This window comes from Rhinopithecus roxellana, chromosome 19 (genome assembly GCF_007565055.1).
Source record: "Rhinopithecus roxellana isolate Shanxi Qingling chromosome 19, ASM756505v1, whole genome shotgun sequence".
Taxonomy (NCBI): Eukaryota; Metazoa; Chordata; class Mammalia; order Primates; family Cercopithecidae; genus Rhinopithecus; species Rhinopithecus roxellana.
This window is the reverse complement of record NC_044567.1, coordinates 13913774-13921440: the sequence shown is the minus strand read 5'-3', so window position 1 is coordinate 13921440 and position 7667 is coordinate 13913774.

The following is a 7667-nucleotide window of genomic DNA, read 5'->3' as shown; positions in this document are numbered from 1 at the left end:
GTCCTCTTGCTTCAACCTCTGGTGTAGCAGGGACCACAGGTGATCGCTACCACGCCCAGCTAATTTTTAAATTTTTAAATTTTTTGTAGAGATGGGGTCTCACACTGCACTCCGGCCTGGGCGACAGACTGAGACTCCATCTCAAAAAAAAAAAAAAAAAAGGAGATGGGATCTCACTTTGTTGCCCAGGTTTCTGCTTTTTAAATTTAACATTTTTCTATGTTGCTACACAGTTATTGTAGTTATCATGGCTACATTACACTACACTAAATGTACTACCTTAGTGTATTTATTTTTACTGCTGGAAATTCTGTTTCCCCTTTGGGTGAATACAATAATGCTGCAATGAAGAGCTGACTACTTACTTATGATAGAGACTCATAACTGGGATTACAGAATTAAGACTGTGTCGGCTATTTAATGTCTCTTCCTTAACATTGGGAATCATTTTCCAAAGTGCTTGTACATAACTATATTCTGCCTCCAGTAATGTATCAGGAAGCCTGTTTTCATATTGCCTTGGCCAGTATTGGGTATCATATATTTGGGGAACAAAAGCAAAAAATGGCACTTCCTTGTTATTTTAATCAGCATCATTCATTGGTGATAAGGCTGAACTTTTTGCTATGTATTTGCTTATTGTAGTTACTTTTTTTTTTTTTTCTTTTTTTTTTTTTGAGATGGAGTCTCGCTCTGTAACCCAGGCTGGACTGCAGTGGTGCAATCTCGGCTCACTGCAACCTCTGCCTCCCAGGTTCACACCATTCTCCTGCCTCAGCCTCCCGAGTAGCTGGATTAGTAGCACCCACCACTACACCTGGCTAATTTTTTGTATTTTTAGTGGAGACGGTTTCACCGTGTTAGCCAGGATGGTCTCGATCTCCTGACCTCATGATCTGCCTGCCTCGGCCTCCCAAAGTGCTGGGATTACAGGTGTGAGCCACCATGCCTGGCCTTTTTTTTTTTTTTTTTTTTTAAAGAGACACCGTCTCACTCTGTCACCCAGGCTGGAGTGCAGTGGTGCAATCTCAGCTCACTGGAACCTCTGCCTCCTGGGCTCAAGCAGTAGTTACTTTTTTATGAATTATGTTTGCATTCTTTGGTTATTTAGATATTGGATTCTTAGTATTTTTCTCAGTATTTGTAGTAATTTTTCATGAAGTGCTTTAATTAACGTATTTTCCCGATGTTTAGAAAGTTTTAAATTTTCAAGTCAAATCTGCTTATTTTTCTTGATGACTTATATTGCTTAGAAAGTTATTCCCACTTCCAGAAGTGTCTTTCTTTTCTTTTAAATGTATGTGGTCTTCTTATAGTTGGTATTGGATGTGATATGTGGAACTAGATTGATTTTTCTCCTGGTTTTGTGACTAGGGATAGTGTTCACAATCCTTCTTCTTGGCTTTTTCAGCATGAAAGCCCCTTTAGGAGAGGTGACTGAAATCATCCCCAAAGAATTCTCCCCTAGTCCTGGTGTGGCTGCTTCATCGTCCTGCGTTTCTTCCTGCTTGTCTGTCCCTAACACCATCTCAGAAAAGCGTAGAGAAGTAACAGGCTTCTAGAGAGGTAGGGCGTATAGTGTCACAACTGAAGATTTGGAAGTTGAGACCACCTGGTTCTTTACCATCCACTAGCCATGTGACCTTGTGCAATTCATTCAACTGTTCTGTGCTTTGTTTTCTTATTTACAAAATGAGAATAATAGTATACAATAGTAAATACCATAAAGGGTAAGGTGATAAATGACCTGATACAAGTGGAACAGAGGGCAATGACTGTTCCGTAGTGAATGCTCTGTGTGCCGTCCCACTTGGGAAGTATATGTAGTCAGTGTATGTAGTGCTTGAGGGATTAGTGAATAATCCACAACATATCCTCAGTCATCGATTCAACAGATGTTTATTGAGGATCTATTATGTGCCAGTCCCTATTCTAGGTCTGAAAGGATATACTGGTGAATTGCTCTGATAGTTTATATTCTAGAGAGAATTTGACAATAAACATGTAACTAAGTTAATAAGATAATTTCAAATAATGGCACATGCTATGGGTTGAGTGGTGGCCCCCAGAAGATGTTGAAGTCCTAACATCTGGGACTAACACATGGGAATGTGATCTTTTTTGGAAATAGGATCGTCGCAGATGAGGTCATTAACGTTAGCCCTAGACCAATATGACTGCGTCCTTATAAATAGGGGCAATCTGGACACAGAGACAGACACGTACTGTGTCTGAGGGAAGATGATGTAAGGAGACACAGGGTGACCTCTAAGCCAAGGAAGACCTGAGGCTGCCAGAAGCCAGGAAAGAGGTCTGGAACAGATTCTTCTCTGGCTCCCTTAGAAGGAACATGGTCCCGCTGATACCTTAATTTTGGACTTCTAGCATCCAGAACTCTGAGACAATATATTTTTCTGGTTCTAAGCCATCCACTTTGTGGTACTTTGCTACAGCAGCCCTGGAAAGCTAATACAGTAGGTAAAAGGGTGATGTGATAGAGAGTAAGTGGGGGCAGGGTGGGAGGAGCTACTTCAACTGGGGGATTCAGGAAGGCCTGTGCTATCTGGAAACCACTGAGGGTGATAAGCAGGGAAGAGACATGACTGGGTGACTTAAAAAGAAACTATTTACTGGGGGATAGAATATTTAGGGGAAAGGACATAAATCATATGTGTATTTTCAATGAATTTTTACAAAATGAACACGTCAATGTAACTAACACCCAACTCCCTCTCCCATGCCTCCTTCTAGTTGATGCCCACCCTAAGGGCAAACAATATCATCAATTCTGACACCCTAGATTGAGTTTTGACTGTTTTTTGAATTTCATGTAAATGGAATCATACATGATACTCTGTTTCTGTTTTCTTTTGCTTATCATGAGATTCACCCACCTTGTGTAGTTTTAGTTCATACATTCTCAATACTTTGTAGTATTCCATTGTGTGACTATATTAATCTATATTAATCTATATTAATATAGATATCTCTCTTGCTGTTCAGAGGCATCCGGGTAGTTTCCAGTTGGGTCTATTGTGAATAGTGTCGCTATGAACATTCTTGTTCATGTCTTTTGGTGAATATATTTATGCATTTCTCTTGGGCGGGTCCCTAGAATTGAGGTTTCTGGGATCTGTCTCTCTCTCTCTCTGTCTCTGTCTGTCTCTCTCTCTCTCCCTCTCTTCCCTAAGTATAGATATTCAGCTTGAGTAGATGCTACCATGTCTGTGGTTGATATATTAAAAAATTATTTTGAGCTGGCCTAGTGTGCACCTGTAATCCCAGCTCCTCAGGAGGCTGAGGCGGGAGGATCCCTTGAGCCCAGGAGTTCGAGACCACCTTAGGCAACATAGCAAGATCCTGTATCAGTCAATCAATCAATCAATGATAAATTTTGGTGCTGAGTGAAGAATAGAATGTGACAGTTGGTGGGGGGTGGCAAGAGTGGAAATGGAGAGACCAGATAGGAGCCTAGTGTAATAGTCCTAGCAAAGGATGACAGTGGCTTTGGCCAGGGTAACAAGAGATGGAGGAAAGCACACTCATACAGGATGCATTATACAGAGAAAGCTGACAGGACGTGCTGATGGATTGACTGTGGAGACATAAGGGAAAGAGAGGAATCAAGATTGACTGTTAGGTTTTTGGTTTGAACAACTGGGTGAACAGTTATGTCAATTACTGAGATGGAGAAGAATAGGAAAATAACAGGTGTGTGGGAGAATCAAGAATTCTGGTTTGGCCATGTTAAGTTTGATATGCTCATTAGGTTTCCAAGTAGAAACATCAAATAGGTGGTTGGAACTCAGTGAAGATGTCAGATGGGAGATACAAACCTGGGGCCCTCAAATCAGCATACAGATGATTTTTTTGTTTTTTTGAGATGGAGTTTCGCTCTTGTTGCCCAGGCTGGAGTCCAATGGTGCGATCTTGGCTTACCACAACCTCCACCTTCCAGGTTCAAGTGATTCTCCTGCCTCAGCCTCCTGAGTAGCTGGGATTACAAGGCATGTGCCATCGTGCTGGCTAATTTTGTATTTTTAGTAGAAACGGGGTTTCTCCATGTTCAGGCTAGTCTCGAACTCCCGACCTCAGGTGATCTGCCTGCCTCGGCCTCCCAAAGTGCTGGGATTACAGGCATTAGGCACTGTGCCTGGCTGCATACAGATGATACTTAAAGCTATGAACATGCATCGATCCTCTTAGGGAGAAAGTGTAAGTAGAGAATAAACGACATAAGTCTCCTGAAGCATGCCACCATTAAGAAGTGGAGCAGAGGAGGAAGAGCCAGCAAAGGAAATGGGGAATCACTGTTGAGGCTGGAGAAAGATCAGAACAGGTTGCTGTGTGTATTTTAAGAAGGGAAGTGGCTAAGATGTTGAGTACTACTGAGAAGTTCAAATAAGATGAGAGGTGACCACTGGTGCTGTCAACATGGAAGTCACTGGTAACCTAACAAAAATTATATCATTGAGAAAGTGGGGTTGAGAAGTCTGATTAGAGTGGACTGGAGTAAATGGGGCATGAGGAAGTAGAGTAAGAGACAATAAATAATTCAAGAAGTCTTGCCAGGAAGGAGAGCACAGAAAGGGAGTAATAGCTACAGAGGAACCTGGATTCAGGGGGGAGTTTTCTCAAGATAGGGGATATTGGTCATGTCTGGAAATGACCCAGCAGAGGATAAATGTGATGTAGGAAAACGAGGGGCTAATCATGGGCACAGACATTGAGAAAGTGAAAGGGGATGGAATCCAAGGAACAAAAGGAAGAAATGGGAACAGGTATGTTTCCTTCAACGAAAGAGGAAAGGCAGAAAGTATTTTGCAGATTGGCAGATTTGGTGGTGAGATGATGAGGAAGTTCTCATTTGCTTCTGTTTTCTCAATAAAGAATGAGCCCAGGCCGGGCGCGGTGGCTCAAGCCTGTAATCCCAGCACTTTGGGAGGCCGAGACGGGCGGATCACTAGGTCAGGAGATTGAGACCATCCTGGCTAACACGGTGAAACCCCGTCTCTACTAAAAAATACAAAAACTAGCTGGGCGAGGTGGCGGGCGCCTGTAGTTCCAGCTACTCAGGAGGCTGAGGCAGGAGAATGGCGTGAACCCGGGAGGCGGAGCTTGCAGTGAGCTGAGATCCGGCCACTGCACTCCAGCCTGGGCGACAGAGCGAGACTCTGTCTCAAAAAAAAAAAAAAAAAGAATGAGCCCAGACCCTAAGTTGGAGGTGGGAGGGAAGGAATACTGGAGGTTCAGGGAGATGAGAAAGTATGACAGTCATTGGGAGGGGGGAGAGCAAACTTGTCAGGAGCATGTAGTAGGACCTCAGGCAGTGTTGTGCACTCATTTGAGATTTCGGGACATGAATTTAAAATTAGACCAGTTATCAGTAATCACATGTGACTTGTAAGCACCCAGAAATGAATAGTTATTGTTAAATGTAGTGGTACCCTCCAGTTGTTCACTGAATAAACAAATGAATGAATAGAGTATTATATAAAACACTTGGATGGGGAGGAGGAAGGGAAATAAAGAGAATGTGTATCTGTCTTATAACCTACTTGAAGGAGACAAAACATAATTATTTGAGAACAAAGCATATTTTAACAGACACAAATATATTAAGTTTTCCAGTTGATGTTATAAATTCTGAAAGAAATACAGAATAGTGGCATACTTAAAATAGCATGGAGTTAATGTGGGAAATAATTCCTCAAGTTTCAAATCGGATCTCAAAAGTTCCCGGGGAAATGTGTTAACAGAAAACAGAGGTAAAAGGGGGAAAACTGTTAGATGTTTATGAGCAAGATGGATAGTATGGGCTATGTTATATGTGGCCTTCTATAAGCTGAAAAGGACTTTGAGCTTGAAAGCAGGAATGAAAATAATTACTGTCATTTAAGGACTAACCTCTTCATGCTAAGCGTTAACAGATCAGTTACTTATCTTACAGTGGCTACTATTTATTTTGTATCTAAGCACTGTGCTAATTGTTTTACATATATTATTTCTTTCTTTTTTTTTGAGACGGAGTCTTGCTCTGTCGCCCAGGCTGGAGTGCAGTGGCGCGATCTAGGCTCACTGCAAGCTCCGCCTCCCGGGTTCCCGCCATTCTCCTGCCTCAGCCTCCCCAGTAGCTGGGACTACAGGCGCCCGCCACCTCGCCCGGCTAGTTTTTTGTATTTTTTTAGTAGAGACGGGGTTTCACCATGTTCGCCAGGATGGTCTCGATCTCCTGACCTCGTGATCCGCCCATCTCGGCCTCCCAAAGTGCTGGGATTACAGCCACCACGCCCGGCCTACATATACTATTTCTAATAGTCACAACACTACAATATTACATACTATTATTTATTACTAATTATTAAAATTCCATTTTACAGATGAAGGAATTGACTCAGCATTTCAATAATTTGCCCAAGATTCCAGTTAGTAAGGAGCTGAGGTGGGATTTGAGGCACAGGTCTCTGATTCCAAAGGCCATAGTCAGTCTTCTGTGTTTTACTCCATTTAATTGTGTATTCCCCTCATTCTCCTAGCACTTAGTAGAGAGGCCAGTCTAGGATAAATGTTCAACAGCAAGAGCGACCCAAAAATATAAATCTGATGACCTCTTTTCGTACTTAATCTAGATTGTTTACTAACAACCCTCCTCACCCCCAGCTCACCAGTCTTTGTCTTCAAGACAGTCTCTTTCCTTCCCTAGAGCATTTGCCTGAGCTGCACTTACACCTCTCAAGGCTCTTCTCACTCTTTCCATGCTAACCCCTTTATGTCCTTTAGATCACAGCTTGTCACTTGTTCAGAGGCCTTCCTTGGCCATGCGATCTAAAATAGATCTCTGGTATTTTCTATGTCATCCACTTGTTTCCTAATATTTATCAAATTTTGCAGTTACTTTGTCAGTTTACTTTCTGGTGTTTTTCCAATATTATGCACCATGGGACCAGCGACCTTGAATCTTGTTTGCCTATGATTTCCCAGAGCTGTGCTGTTCAATACAGAAGCCAGCAGCCACATATGGCTACTGAGCACTGTACTGCAAATGTGTTGTTTTCTTATTGAGATGTGCAGTTAAGTGTAAAATACGCACTGGATTTTGAAGACTTGGTATGAGAAAAGAATGCATAAGATCTCGATTTTTTAATGTTGATTATATGTTGAAGGACTTGGATAAATTGGGTTGAATATATGACTAAAATTTTCACTTGTTTCTTTTACTTTTTATTTTATTTTTATTTTTTTTATTTTTATTTATTTATTTATTTATTTTTTTGAGACGGAGTCTGGCTCTGTCGCCTAGGCTGGAGTGCGGTGGCCGGATCTCAGCTCACTGCATGCTCCGCCTCCCAGGTTTACGCCATTCTCCTGCCTCCGCCTCCCAAGTAGCTGGGACTACAGGCGCCCGCCTAGTCGCCCGGCTAGTTTTTTGTATTCTTTAGTAGAGACGGGGTTTCACCGTATTAGCCAGGATGGTCTCGGCCTCCCAAAGTGCTGGGATTACAGGCTTGAGCCACCGCGCCCGGCTCTTTTACTTTTTAATTGTGGCTACTAGAAGATTTCAACCCATATATAAACTTACATATTTCTAGAATCTGAGACAGTGCCCTGGCCCATTTTATTGAATGAAATATCCAATGTCGAGAGAGAGATCGAATGAACGGGTGCAT